This window comes from Dasypus novemcinctus, chromosome 10, assembly GCF_030445035.2.
Source record: "Dasypus novemcinctus isolate mDasNov1 chromosome 10, mDasNov1.1.hap2, whole genome shotgun sequence".
NCBI lineage: Eukaryota > Metazoa > Chordata > Mammalia > Cingulata > Dasypodidae > Dasypus > Dasypus novemcinctus.
The window spans coordinates 10,894,813-10,910,107 of record NC_080682.1 but is presented as its reverse complement, the minus strand read 5'-3'; the positions used below and the strand labels follow the sequence as shown (position 1 = coordinate 10,910,107).

At 43.5% G+C, this 15,295-nt stretch overlaps 1 non-coding gene across 1 annotated transcript; it reads left to right on the top strand.

Annotated features, from left to right (window-relative positions):
• Positions 1 to 4,008: 4,008 nt before the first annotated feature.
• Positions 4,009 to 4,083, top strand: TRNAG-CCC (transfer RNA glycine (anticodon CCC)). Its single transcript has one exon. It is a non-coding gene; the product is annotated as a tRNA-Gly (tRNA).
• Positions 4,084 to 15,295: the final 11,212 nt, after the last annotated feature.

Below are 15,295 nucleotides of genomic sequence, written 5' to 3'. Positions count from 1 at the left end.
AACACAAACATAATCCATAATGGTCAAAAGCTAGGAGCAGGCAATTAACAGTCCAGAAAATACTGGCGGCCAGAAAACACATGAAGGGAAGCTTAATTTTGTTAGCATTTGGGCTCACTAATCAAGTCACACATCTGATGGGCAAAAACTTTAAAAGTTTGATGCCATCAGGGATGGGGAAGGAATGGGGAAAGGAAACTCACACGTGGGACTATTCAATTAGTAAGGCCAGGTTGGAAGGCAATTTGCCAAATCTATCCGGGTCTTAAAGGCACACACTCCTAAATGTGATGTGGTATTATTTGTGACCTGTGGCAACCCTGGACCCAGGCCTACCAAGAGGACACAATAGGAGGTTAGTTCAGGAAAGAGCATGATTCCTTAGCCAGGCTGATGAGAGTCACCCTTCAGACATTACCTGGGGCTCTCAGGAAAGGGGCTCTGTCATTACCCTGGGGTTGCAAAGCTGGCAGAACATCAGATCAGTTCCAGGGGTGGGCCCAAGACCCAGACATCCGCACACTCCTTTCCCTGATGACAACTAGTTCATAGCCCAAGCTAAGTCAGCAGGACTTGAGCAAGGGCTGATGACGGAATTTTGGAGAAGGAAAAAACTCAGTTTACTGGAGTCACTGAGCTAGAGGAATGTAAGCCCAAACCTGCTAGTGGTCATCTCACCGCCATGTAAGAAGGACGAGCCTAAGAGTGAAGTCACCAGAGAGAAAAGTAGGAACAGAAGCTGAAGGGATGGAGGGAAAGTCTTGTCCATGTCATTTGAGCCCCTAAAGTCAGCCAGACCTAAAGTCATTCTACTCCTGGGCCAATGTCATTCTTTGATGGCATAAACCAGTTTGAGTTGGGTTCTGCCACTTGCCACCAAGAGAGTCCTCTTTAGGGTAAGATCCCTGGTTCAATTTTAGACATCTTGAGGTTGAGATGCCTTCGAGTGGAAAGGTCAAGTTGGCGTTGGCTGTTGCACATGTGGGTCTGAGCAAGAGATGTAAATTGGTAAGACCCCGTTGTATAGCAGTGGTTCAATTCCCAGTGCCCAGAGCAGTACCTGGGACATGATAGGGGCTCATGAATGAATGAATACAACAGTGTGATTATTTTGAGGTACCCTTTTATATCAGAAGTACCAACAAGTCCAGGAAGATGGGATAAATAGAATAAATACAGCTGAAGAAAACACTAGTGAGGTGGAAAACCAAATTGAGTAACTTTCCCAGAAGAAAGAATTAAAGAACAAAAATTAGAAAAGAAAAATATATATATAAGATAGAAAAGAAAGAAGTAGACATGAAAAATCCAGAAAATATGATTTCAGAAAGAGAAACATAAACATGGAGAGGAGAAAATATTTGAAGAATGAAGATAAGTTTACTAAAACTTAAGAAAAGAGCAAAAACCATTTCCACCTAGTTCTTAGGAGTTTTCAACAGGCCAATGCTCCCACTGCAAAAATTAGAGGAAAAAAAAACTGAAAAATTGCAAAAATCATCTTTTTAAAGACAGCAGACAGCTGTGGATGCAATGAGGATGAGATCAACTAAAATTCCAGAGGGAGGAGCCCTTCCTTCCTGAATAAACTGAGGATCACAGGCCAATTTTTTCTTTCCTGGGAGTGCTGGACAATTCTGGGCGCAAAGGATCTGGCTTGGCCAAAGAAAAGGAACTTTACTGGAGGAAAGAGCTGTTGGTGGTCCTGAGGGATTGGAAGCTCCTGGAAGCTCCTAAAAGGCAGAATGAAATTGTCTACAGTCTCATGGCGTTTAGGAGACACAGTCCTACTAGAGGAAGCCTAAAATGCATGACATTTGCTAGATTTTGAAGATACATGGGGCAGGAGGCTAAAGAGTTAAACTCAAAACCTCTAGCAGTCAGAACAGAATCTCCCACGGACTCCATGGACTTAGGAGACAGAGACCTGTGAGTTTCTCATTCAAAAGCCTGATGGGCTCATTCCTGAAAAAAACAGGTGAGACAAAGGTGGACTGAGTCTTGGTAGAACTGGAAGTCATCTCCAATGCAGCCCAATCCCTCTTACTGTATCAGCCTAACAGAGTAAAGTAAAACATAGAATCATCTGTATGAAAGAGAAGGAGGTTGCCAGGGAGGCAGGTGAAGGGGGGGGGACAGTGGCTTTGAGGTTTCTTTTTGGGGTGATGAAAATGTTTTGGAACTCGATAGAGGCAGTGGTTACATTGCCAATGCACTAAATGCCACCGCATTATTCACTTTAAAGTGATTAATTTTATGTTATGTGAATTTTACTTCAATAATTTTTTTTAAAGAAACTGAACTAGCCCTGCACAGCCTTTATCTGGCACTTAGGTTACCATAACTGAAAGTGATAAAATTGCAATAATTGAGGGGGGGAAAGATGAGTCTTTTATATAAAACATCCAACTCAATCAACATTTTATAGACATGCATAGAGGCAGGAAAATATGAATATTCACAGAGGAAAAAAAACAAAGTAGAAGTAGACTCACAGATAATCAGATATTGCAGTAATAAAACATGGATTTTATCATTCCCATGTTTTTAAAAAGTAGAGGAAAAGAAGAGAAAATGGATGAAAAAGATGTAGCAGAGGGAAGCAGATGTGGCTCGAGCAATTGAGCTCCCATCTACCATGTAGGAGGTCCAGGGTTTGACACCCAGGGCCTCCTGATGAAGGTAAGCTGGCCTGTGTGTGAGCTGGCCCACATGGAATGCCAGCCCATGCAGAGTGCCACCTCTCGCTGGAGTACTGGCCAGTGCGGACAGTTGGCACAGCAAGATGAGCAACAAAAAGAGACAGACTTAGCAGACCAGATAGCTGAGGTGGTGCAAGAGAGTGAGAAGGTCCCAGGATCAGTTGCCAGAGCCACCTAATGAGAATACAAGCAGACACAGAAGAACACACAGTGAACGGACACAGAGAGCAGATAATGGGGGTAGGGGAATAATAAATAAGAAAAAAAAGATGTAGCAGATTTCCATAAAGAATCAGAATATATATAAAAAGGCAAACAGGCATGCTAGACCTTAAATGTATTGTATCTGAAATTAAGACCTCATTGGACGAATGTGCTAGTTTTGTGTTGTATGTTTGGCTAAGCTGGAACTACATTTCCCAAACTCTCCTTTCCTATATGTTTTTCTGGGATCGTTGGACCAAAGAGACACTTGGGAGAGGCTGGGAAGGCAGAAGGGAAGAAACAGGCATTACCTTCTGGCTAAAGGTGCCGATGGATCCCAGCTCGTCCAGCTCTTCTTTCCAACGCTCGCCCTATTCACCAATGACGATCCCAAGCCTGGCAGCAGGTACAGAGACAGCAGCTGTCCCTAGACAGTTGTCCCAGCTCTGCTTTCTGGTCCCACTCTGGCTTCCCAAATTCCATGACACCTACACTCACACACTTTGAACTCTCAACCTGTCCCTGTAGCCTCGTAGGATATTTCTATGTCCAAAAAACTGAGGAAGAAAATCTTTGGGCCTGGTCTGCAAATTATTCTGCATGTCATGCTGGCTCTGTTTGAGCAGGGGGTTTAGGGGTCACTCCGAAAGATGTGGTGAAGGGAAATCATCCCAGTGGGCAGAACTCCGAGCACAGTTCCTGGTGGCTCATTTTGCCCAGGGAGATGGCAAGAGGCACAGATCTGTACTGGTTCATGGGCAGTCACTAATAATTTGGCTGCATGGTCAGGGACTTGGACAAAACGTGACTGGAAAATTGGTAACAAGGAGGGCCAGGAAAAAAATAATGTGAGTGAGCATGTTATTCTGAGTGAGCACAAAACGAGAAGATATTTTGCCTCATGTAAATGCTCACTGAAAAGACAACTCCTAAAAATGTGTAAAAGACTTGAACACCTTCTTCAAAAAAGAGTATATTCAAAAAGCCTTTGAATATACGAAAATACATTCAAAATCCTTAGCCAGCAGAGAAACGCAAATAAAAGCACAGTGAGATACCACTATGTACTCATCAGAATAACTTGAATTAAAGGACTAGCAGGGGAATGGGTATAGCTCAGTGGTTGAGCATCTGCTTCCCATGTACAAGGTCCTGGGTTCAATCCCCAGTACCTCCTTAAAAAAAAAGGACCAGCAAACCATACTAAAATAAGATGTTATTAATAGGGGGAAACGTGAGAGGGGGTCAAGATGGGGTATATGGGAATCCCCTATACTTTCTATTTAACGTTTCTGTAATCTAAAACTTCTCTGAAGTTTATTGTTTGAAAAAGAAAAAAAACACTGACGAAAAATTGTTGATGGGGATGAGAACAACTAGAACTCTCTTACATTGCTAGTGGGAGTTTAAATTACTACAACCACTTTGAGGAAATGTTTAGAAGGACCTGCTAGAGCTAAATATACCTTTACCCTAAGATCCATCAATTCCACTATTGGGTTCTAATTCAACAAAAATAGGCACATATGTCCATAAAAAGACCTTCATAAGAATGTTTAAAGTAGCTTTATTTTAATAATTCTAAACTAGAAAATAAGCAAATTTCCAGCAAAAGTGGAATGGCTAAATAAATTCTGCTATATTTATCAAACGGACTACTAAAGAGCAATGAACAAACACAAAATGCTGCTACACACAAAAGCATGAATGATTTCAAGCACATGTTAGGTTAAAGGATGCAAAGGAGTGTAGACTTATGGTTTCATTTATATGAAATTTAAAAAGACAAGCAAGGGAAGCAGACTTGGCCCAGTGGATAGGGCATCTATCTACCACATGGGAGTTCCGCGGTTCAAACCCCGGGCCTCCCTGACCCATGTGGAGCTGGCCCATGAGCAGCGCTGATGCGTGCAAGGAGTGCCCTGCCACGCAGGGGTGCCCCTGCATAGGGTACCCCACACACAAGGATTGCACCCAGTAAGGAGAGCTGCCCAGCACGAAAGAAAGTGCAACCTCCCTAAGAATGGTGCCGCATACATGGAGAACTGACACAAGATGATGAAACAAAAAGAAACACAGATTCCCTTGCCACGGACAACAACAGAAGTGGACAAAAAGAAGAATATGCAGCAAATGGACACAGAGAACAGACAACTAGGTGGGGGGAGAGAAATAAATAAATCTTTAAAAAAAATAAAAAAAGTAAAGACAAGCAAAAGTAATCTATGGAAATAAAGATCAGAATAGGGGTGGGGAAGCGGACTTGGCCCAGTGGTTAGGGCGTCTGCCTACCACATGGAAGATCCAAGGTTCAAACCCAGGGCCTTCTGACCTGTGTGATGAGCTGGCCCACGCACAGTGCTGAGGCGCGCAAGGAGTGCCGTGCCACACAGGGGTGTCCCCCACATATGGGAGCCCCACGCACAAGGAGTGCGCCCTGTAAGGAGAGCTGCCCAGTGCAAAAAAAGTGCGGCTTGCCCAGGAATGGTGCCGCACACACAGAGCTGACGCAGCAAGATGATGCAACGAAAAGAGACACAGATTCTGGGTGCCACTGACACAGGCAGACACAGAAGCACACACAGTGAATGGACAGAGAGAGCAGACAACTGGGGTGGGGGTGGGGAAGGAAGGAGAAATAAATCTTAAAAAAAAAAAAAGAAGGGTTATTTGCATTCTGACTGGGATGGAGTACTGGAAATGCTGTCTGTTTTAATTTGATTAATCTGATTTGCTTACACATCTGTTCAGATATGTAAAAATTAATCAAACTATACACTTAAGCTGAGTGTACTTTATTGGATGTAAAATTAACTACAGGTTTTAAAATTAAAACCATACAACATGCCCTTCTTCTTGGGGAGATGTGGCTCAAGCAGTGCTTCCCACATGGCAGGTCCCAGGTTCAGTTCCCAGTGCCTCCCAGAAAGAAAAACAAAAACAAACAATAAGCAAAGTCAATTGAAAAAACAAACAAATAAAAACCCAACTCCGGGAGTTGATGGACCTCAGTGGTTGAGCGTCGGCTTCCCACATATGAGGCCCTGGGTTCAATACCTGGCCCGTAGTACCTCAGAAACAAACAAAAACTTCAGCACACTTCGTCCTAAAAGGAGAAGCATTAAAAACATTTCCCACAGGGGAGCAGAGATGGCTCAAGCAGTTGAGCTCCTGCTTCCCATGTGGGAGGCCCTGGGTTCGGTTTCCAGTGCTTCCTGAAAAAACAAAAAGACAAAACAACGAGCAAAGTTAAAACCAACTCAGGTGGGAAGCAGATGTGGCTCAAGTGATAGAGCTTCCGCCTACCATATGGGAGGACACGGGTTTGGTCCCTGGGGCCTCCTGGCGAAAGAGAAGAAGAGAAAGTGTGCCTGCGCAGCAAGCCAGTGCCCATGCAAGTGCTTGCATGGTAAGTGTGAGAGCCCACGTAGTGAGCACAAGCGCCCACATGGTGAACCAGTGCCCACATGAGTGCCCACATGTTGAGCCAGTGCCTGCGCAAGTGAGTCATGCAGCAAGATGATGGCGCAATGAAAGAGCGACAAGGAGAGGGTCAAGGTGAAGTGCAGCAGAGACCAGGAACTGAGGTGGCACAAGTGTCAGGGAACCTCTCTTCACATCAGAGGTCCCCAGGATCGAATCCCAGTGAATCCTAGAGGAGAGAAAATGAGAAGAGAAGACAACACAGCAAAAACAGCAGGGCAGGAGGAGGGGAAGGGGTGAAAGTAAGTAAATAAATCTTAAAAAAAAAACAAAAACAGGGAAGCAGATGTTGGCTCAAGCAATTGAGCTCCCACCTACCACATGGGAGGTCTCAGATTCAGTTCCTGGTGCATCCTACAGAAGATGAGCAAGACAGCGAGCTGGCATAATAGGCTGGCACGGCAAGCTGATGCAACAAGATGATGCAACAAGGAGACACAGAGGAAAACACAGTGAGAGGCAAAACAAAGCAGGGAGCGGAAGTGGCTCAAGTAATTGAGCTCCTCTCTCCCACGTGGGAGATCCCAGGTTTGGTTCCCCGTGCCTCCTAAAGAGAATACGAGCAGACACAGGGAGCACACAACTGAGTGGGCACAGAGAGCAGACAGCAGGTGCCAAAAAATGAGGGGGGTGGGAATAAATAAATAAATCTTAAAAAAAACCCAGAAACTCAAGGAAGCCAATGTGGCTCAGTGGTTGAGAACCAGCAATAGTTTTTTAGAACATCAAGTACAAGGCTAACAAAAATGTGCAGAGTCTCTAGAGGGAAAATTCTAAAACTTTAAATTACAATGAAGAATTCCTAAATAAATGGAGAGAAATACCATGTGCATGACTAGAAAGACTAAATATTATAAAGATACCACTTCTCTCCAAATTGATCTGAAGATTTGATGCAATCTAAATAATTCCAATAGAAATTTTCATGGAAACTTAATGATTATTGAAAAATTATAAGGAGATGTAAAGAGCCAAGGAAGTAGAGTTAAGACTCTTCTGAAAAAGAAAAGCAGACAGAAATCTTGTCCTATTGGTATCAGAACTTATTATGAATCTATGGATATTAATAAAGTGGAGTATTGGGCCAAGAGTAGACAAATTGAAGAACCCAGAAACAGACCCATGTTTTGTACAGAACTTGGGTATATGACAGTCATGGTTCATCACGGTCAATGGTCAGTGAAGAAAGAAGACGCTGTTCCAAAAAATGGAGATGGAAAATTTGGTTTTCCTTATGAACGCAAGGTTAAAATGGATCTCTCCCTTATACCATATAATACTATAGCAACTCGGCACAGATGAAGATTGAAATATAAAAGAAAACTTTAAAACTTAATAGACCCACTAGAATAGCTATTATTTTAAAATGTGAAAATAAGTGCCGGCGAGGCTGTAGAGAAATTGTAACCCTCATATATTCCTGGCAAGAATGTAAAATGGTGCCGTTTCTGTGAAAAACAAGTTTTAGTTCCTCACGAAGTTAAACAAAGTTACCAGGTGACCAGTGAATTCCACTTCTGGGTATATAGCAAAAGAATTGAAAACAGGACTCAAACAGGTACTTGTCTGCCAATGTTCACAGCAGCATTATTCACAATAGTCAAAAGGTAGAACCAACCCAAGTATCCATCAGTCCGTGAATGGATAAACACAATGTGGCATATACATAGAGTGAAATATTATTTAGCTATAAAAAGGAATGAAGTCCTGATACATATGACAAATGGGTGAATTTTGAAAACATTGTGCTAAGTAAAAGAAGCCAGACACAAAAGGACAAATATTGTATGATTACACTCAAATAAAATACCTAGAATAAGCAAATTCCTAGAGACAGAAAGTTGATTACAGGTTACCAGGAGCTGGGAGGGGGCGGGGGTAATGGGGGATTATTAATGTGTCCAGAGTTTCTGTTTGGGGTGATGGCAAAATTTTGGCAATGGATAATGGTGATGGTAGTGCAGCATCCTTATTGTAATTAAAGTCATTAAATTGCACACTTTAAAATGGTTAAAAGTGCAAATTTGATGGCATATATGCATTAGTCAGCCAAAGGGGTGCTGACACAAAATACCAGAAATCAGTTGGTTTTGTAAAGGGTATTTATTTAGGGTAGGAGCTTACAGATAGCAGGCCATAAAATTACTTCCCTCACCAAAGTCTATTTTTAAGTGTTGGAGCAAGACTGTTGGCGACATCTGCAAGGGTTCAGGCTTCCTGGGTTCCTCTGGGCTCAGCTCCTCTGTTCTCTCCTGAGGTCAGCTGTAGACTATCAGGCGAACAGCTCCATCTCTCTCCCTGGGGCTCCAGCTTCAGCACCAAACTCTAACATCAAAACTCCAGCATTAAAAGGCCTAACTCTGTCCTTTGCTGTGCCTTTTATCTGTGAGTCCCCACCCACCAAAGGGTGCGGATTCAACGCCCTACTGGCACAAGAGGTTTACATAATTACTTAATCAAGTGAACCTATGAATCCGATGTATTCTAATATGCCCAGAGGAGAAGATCAGTTTACAAACATAATCCAGTATTTCTTTTTGGAATTCATCAATAATATCAAACTGCTACAGTATATATATATGTGTTAATATAATTTTAAAAATTTTAAAACTTCATAGAAAATAGAAATGAATATTTTTAAAATCTTGAGCAGAGAAAACCTTCCTAAACAAGATTGAAAAAAAAAATCCATTTTCTCCCCCTCCTTTCTCCTTCTTCTCTCCTTGCCCTTTGTCAGGGCTGTTTCTGCTGGCACACCTAGCAGGGGGAGTGGCAGGCCAGCATGTCCCAGCAACTGGGCCATACCAGGAAGAGGGGGAGATGGAGGAAACAAGTGAATACAATAAAGATGACAAGAGTCAGGTTTCCCACTGTAGAGCTGCAGTTATGGAAAGGGGGAAAGCTGGAATAAACCCTGGGGTGTTGGACTGGAATTGGGGTATTAGGGTATGTGTTCGTGGTTTTTATAGACATAGACGTCAATTACTTTTGGTATCAAAAAGTATGGAAGAGGGGAAACGGATGTGGCTCAACCAATTGGGCTCCTGTCTACCATATAGGAGGTCCAGGGTTTGATGCCCAGGGCCTCCTGATGAGGGCAAGCTGGCCCACATGGAGTGCTGGTCCACACGAGAATGCCACCACATGCAGGAGTGCCGCCCTGCGTGGAAATGCCACCCACCTATGGGAAAAGCTGCCTGCTGATGTGGATAGCTGGAGCAGCAGGATAATGCAACAAGAGACACAGAGGAGAGAAAATAAGAAAAGTAGCAGAACAGGGAGTTGAGGTGGCTCAAGAGAGTAATCATCTCTCTCCCACTCTGGAAGGTCCCAGAAATGGTTCCTGGAGCTACCTAATGAGAATACAAGCAGACACAGAGAACACACAGCAAACGGACAGAGAGAGCAGACAACGGGGGGATGGGGTAGCAGGAAGAAATAAAATAAATCTTTAGGAAAAAAAGTATGGAAGAGCACATAGAACAGTGGAATCAAGTCAAAAGGACACAGAAGGCCAACTCGAAGGGTTTCCCATGAGCTCAATCTAGGAAATTTTGAGCATTAAAATAAATAATGGTAGTTACAGACTGAAACCTTTTGAGCAAAATATGGACCCATGAGTTCACGGATGTATTAGTCATTCAAAGGGGTGCTGATGCAAAGTACCAGAAATCTGTTGGGTTTTATAAAGGGTATTTATTTGGAGTAAAAGTTTACAGTTATAAGGCCCTAAAGAGTCCAACTCAAGGTTACTTCCTTACCAAACTCTGTTCCCACATGTTGAAGCAGGATGGTGGGCGACGTCTCTAAGGGTTCCGCCTTCCTCTTCCCTCTTAAGGCCCCATGGGTCCAGCTTCTTCCAGTCTCAGCTATAGGCTGGGGTAGGGCTCCTCTCTCTTCCTGGGGCTTGTTTTTTCCAGGCTCAGCTGCTCTGGTCTCTTCACAAGGTCAGCTGTAAACTATCAAGCAAATGACTCATCTCTCTTCCTGGGGCCTCTCCCATGTCTATGAAGCTGTCTCTCTTCCTCTGTGTATCTATTTCTGTGTGAGTATCTGTTTATATAGCCCACTAAGGGGGCAAGTACTCAAACTGAGTCGCCCTAATGAGGTGGTCAAATCAAAGCCATAATCTTAATTTAATCAAAGGCATCTCCGCTGAAGCTAATACAATCAAAGGGGTACCACACCCAGAGCAACAGGCTGGTTTACAAATATAATCATTATCTCTTTTTGGAATTCACAAATAATGTCAAACTGCTACACTCCACCCTCTGAATTCAAAAAAAGAAAAAAAATAAAATATTCCAAAATAACTTAAATCCTTTCAGTTAGCAATGCTAAGTACAAAATCATATCACAATCAGTTTATAGAAATACAGTTTGTCTTGGGGCACAGTCCTGTCTGGCTGTAGATCTCTCAAACTTATGAAACTATTTATCTGCTGCCAATGTACAAAGGGGCAGACATAGAATAGAATAAACATTTGCATTACCATAAGGAGAATTTTGGAAGGAAACATGAGTCACTGGTCCCCTACAGTTCTGAAAACCTGCAGGGAATACTTTATTAGATTTTAAAGTCTGAGAGTCTCTCTCAAGATGATGGCTCCTTCTCCCTGGGGCCTCATGTGGACCCACCCTTCCCACAGGCTTGCCCAGTGGATTTTTTCTTGGTTCCACCCTCATCAACCTCTGGCTGGCGACTAAGCTGCAGACCTCAGCCCCCAAGAACATTGGGGTGATGGCCACACATTCCCCGACCTAGAGGAGCAAGTCCACCCCTCTCAGAGCACTAGAGTGTTGACCTCACTCTGCCCAACCCTTGGGTATTGTGCTTCACCCTCTCTGGGGCAGCAAAACTCTCCCTAAACAGTAACCTGGAACATCCACCCTCCTCCAATGCTGGGGCAAACTTACCCTCTCTGTACACATGATGGAGTCCTTCTCTTGGCCCAAGGCGATGTCTTAATTCCAGAGCTCAGTTTCCATGGCTTTCCTCTTAAAGCTATTTTCCTTTCCATCTCTCACCTCCATGTCCCTTTTAGTTCAGGCTGACAGTGGTTTTGTTCATACAGTTTTCTCAAAAATCTTGTTGGTTTAGCATGCAGGGAAGCAGGGGTCCAAACCATCAGACAGTAAGAGTTTCCACAATTCTTTCCTAGATAACTGCGTTTTCAATTCTGACTTACAAGTTCCAAGTTTAGTTAATTCCTCAAATGGGGCACTATTGTCTGGGGGCTTGATTTCCAGAAGCTTGGAATTGCCAGAATCATTTTCTGTTTTCTTTGTGCCCAACTATTCAGTATCAGCTTATCTCTTTCTTCTAACATTTTGCTATAAGCTGCAAGGAGAGGTCAGGCTGCATTTTCCACAGTTAGTTTGGAAATCTCCTAGGATAAATGTCCAAGCTCATAGTTTTCAAATTCTGCCTCCATACAACATCAGGAGTCAATCTTGCTAAGTTCTCTGTACTTTAAAACATGGGTTGCCTTTCCCCCAGTTTCCAATAATAGTTTCATCATTTACTTCTGAGGCCTCATAAAAAGTCTCTTTAACATCCATATTCCTACCAACAGTCTCTTCAAAGCAATCTAGGCCTTTTCTATCAAAAGTCTCACAATTCCTCCAAAAAATACCATTTACCCATTTATAAAACCATTCCAGCATTTTTGTAATTGCAAAAGCACCACCCCACTCCCCTGGTACCAAATTCTGACACTCTTCTTCTGTGTAACTTCTCTGTGTATCGACTTCTGTGTGTGTGTCCATTTATATAGTTCACCAGGAAGCGAATTTGGCTTAGTGGATAGAGCATCTGCCTACCACATGGGAGGTCCAGGGTTCAAACCCAGGGCCTCCTTACACATGTGATGAGCTGGACCATGCACAGCGCTGATGCATGCAAGGAGTGCCATGCCACACAGTGGTATCCCCCGCATAGGGGAGCCCCATATACAAGGGGTGCACCCTGTAAGGAGAGCCACCCAGCATGAAAAAAGTGCAGCCTACCCAGGATTGGTGCTGCACACATGGAGAACTGATGCAGCAAGATAACATAACAAAAAGAGACACAGATTCCCGGTACTGCTGACAAGAATACAAGTGGACACAGAAGAACACACAGCGAATGGACACAGAGAGCAGACAGCTAGGCGGGGAGGGCAGGGAAGGGGAGAAAATAAAAAATAAAAATTTAAAAAATGTATATATATATATAGTCCACCAAGGGGGCAGGGACTCAAACTGAGTCGCCCTAATGAGGTGGTCAAATCAAAGCCCTAATCTTCATTTAATCTAAGGCATCTCAGCTGAATCTAATACAATCAAAGGGTATCACACCCAGAGGAACAGATCAGTTTACAAACATAATATCTCTTTTTGGAATTCATAAATAATATCAAACTGATACGACAGATATACTATTAATACATAAATGGGGAAGAAAGGAAAGTTCTCTTCTACAGTTGAAGTCTCAAAATATCGCCTCACAAAAGGATTTGTTAATGAATGAATGCAAAATCCTTATTATATTTAATAATCCACTCTACAGTGGATAAATCTGTCCAGCACTACTAGTGATAAAAGTCTCCATTATTAATAACGGCACAAGTCAACATTGTGTACCTATAATGCAGAGAGAAGAGCACAGCATCACTTCTGAGGCATTGCAGCCCCATAATCATGAGTCTGGAAAACATCAGCAAACCTGAACCAAGAGATGTTGTACAAAGTAACTGTAGCAGTTTGATGTAGTTATGAAGTCCAAAAATAGATACTGGATTATGTTCATAATCTGGTCTATACTTGGGCATGATTAAGTTATGATTAGGGCTTTGATTGGGCCACATCATTAGTGCATTGAGTCCCCATTCCTTGGTAGGTGGGGACTCACAGATAAAAAGCATGGCAAAGGACAGAATTGAGGGTTTTTGATGGAGTTTGATGCTAAAGCCCTAAACTGGAACCCCAGGAAGTAAGCTCACAGAGGAAAGAGAAGCCAGCCCCAGGAACAGAGGAACCCTGAGCCCAGGAAGAAGCAAGCCCTGGGAAGAAAGGATCTTTAAACCCAGAGAGAAATAAGACCCTGGAAGGGAGGAACCCAGGAAACCTGAACCCTCATGGCCATCAGCAACCATCTTGCTCCAACACATGAAAATAGACTTTGGTGAGGGAAGTAACTTATGCTTTATGGCCTGGTGTCTGTAAGCTCCTACCCCAAATAAATACCCTTTATAAAAACCAACTGATTTCTAGTATTTTGCAATAGCACCCCTTAGGCTGACTAATAGAGAATTTGGAACCGAGGAGTGGGAAAGTGCTTTTGCAATTACCAAAATGCTAGAATGGTTTTATAAAGGGGTATTTTTTGGAGAAATTGTGAGATGCTTGGAAGAAAAGACCTACAGAAGACTTGAGGGAAGCAGATTTGGCTCAACGGATAGTGCATCTGCCTACCACATGGGAGGTCCAGGGTTCAAACCCAGGGCCTCCTGACCTGAGTGGTGAGCTGGCCCATGCACAGTGCTGATGCGCACAGGGAGTTCCATGCCACACAGGGGTGTCCCCCACGTAGGGAGCCCCACGTGCAAGGAGTGCACCCTGTAGGGAGAGCCACCCAGTGCAAGGAAAGTGCAACCTTCTCAGGAGTGATGCTGCACACACAGAGAGCTGACACAGCAAGATGACACAACAAAAAGAGATGCAGATTCCTGGTGCCACTGACAAAAATGCAGGTAGACACAGAGGAGCACACAGCAAATGGACACAGAGAGCAGACAACTGGGGGGACAGGGAAGGGGAGAGAAATAAATTAAATTAAAAATAAAAAAAGAGACTGTTGATAGCAATATGGATGCTGAAGAGACTTTTTATGATGCCTTAGAAGTAAATGATGAAACTATTATTGAAAACTGGAGGAAAGGTGACCCATGTTTTAAAATTGCAGAGAGCTTAGCAATATTAACTCCTAGTTTATGGAAGGCAGAATTTGAAAATTATGAGCCTGGGCGTTTAGCTGAAGAAATTTCCAACATAAACCTGGAGAATGCAGCTTGGCTTCTGCTTGCAGCTTATAGCAAAATGCTAGACGAGAGAGCTATGCTGAAGACGGAACTGTCTGGCACAAGTAAAACAGAAACTGATTCCAGAAAGTCCAAACCTCTGGAAATCAAGCTTCTAGATGATAGTGCCCCATTGGAGGACTTAACTAAACTTGGAACTTGTAAATCAGGATTGAAGATGCAGTTATATCGGGAAGGCTTGTGGAAAGTCTGTCTATGGCTTAGACCCTTGCTTCCTGCATGCTAAACCAACAAGGTTTTTGAGACAGCTGTATGAACAAAACCACTGTCGCTTGGACTAAAAGGGACATGGAAAGGAGAGACTGAAGGAGAAACAACTTTAAGAAGAAAACCATGGAAGCTGAGCTCTGGAATTAAGACATCACCTTGGGCCAAGAGAGGAACCCCACCCATGTGTACAGAGAGGGTGAGTTTGCACCAGCAGTTGAAGAGAGTGAATGTTCCTGTAAAATGTTCTGGGAGAGTTTTGCCGCCCCAGGGTGCAGAGAGGGTAGAGCATATTCCCCAAGGATTAGGGCGGTTAAGGTCAGTACCCCACAGGCCTGAGAGGGGTGGGCCTTTCCCCCAATGATTCGGGAAGGCCAGGTGGTCAACTCAGCTGCTCTGAGAGGATTTAGCCTATATGCCCAAAGTTAGGGGGAATGTTCTCTTCACATCACTGTGGGTCAAGACTCTAACACAAAGATTGGGTGAGGTGTGGCAATCACCCCAACACTCTTGGAGGGAGAGGTCTGGAGCTAGGTCGACACCCAGATGCTTGATGAGGGTGGAACCAAGAAAATGTCCATCGCGCAAGCATGTGGAAAGGGTCAGTTCCCATAAGGC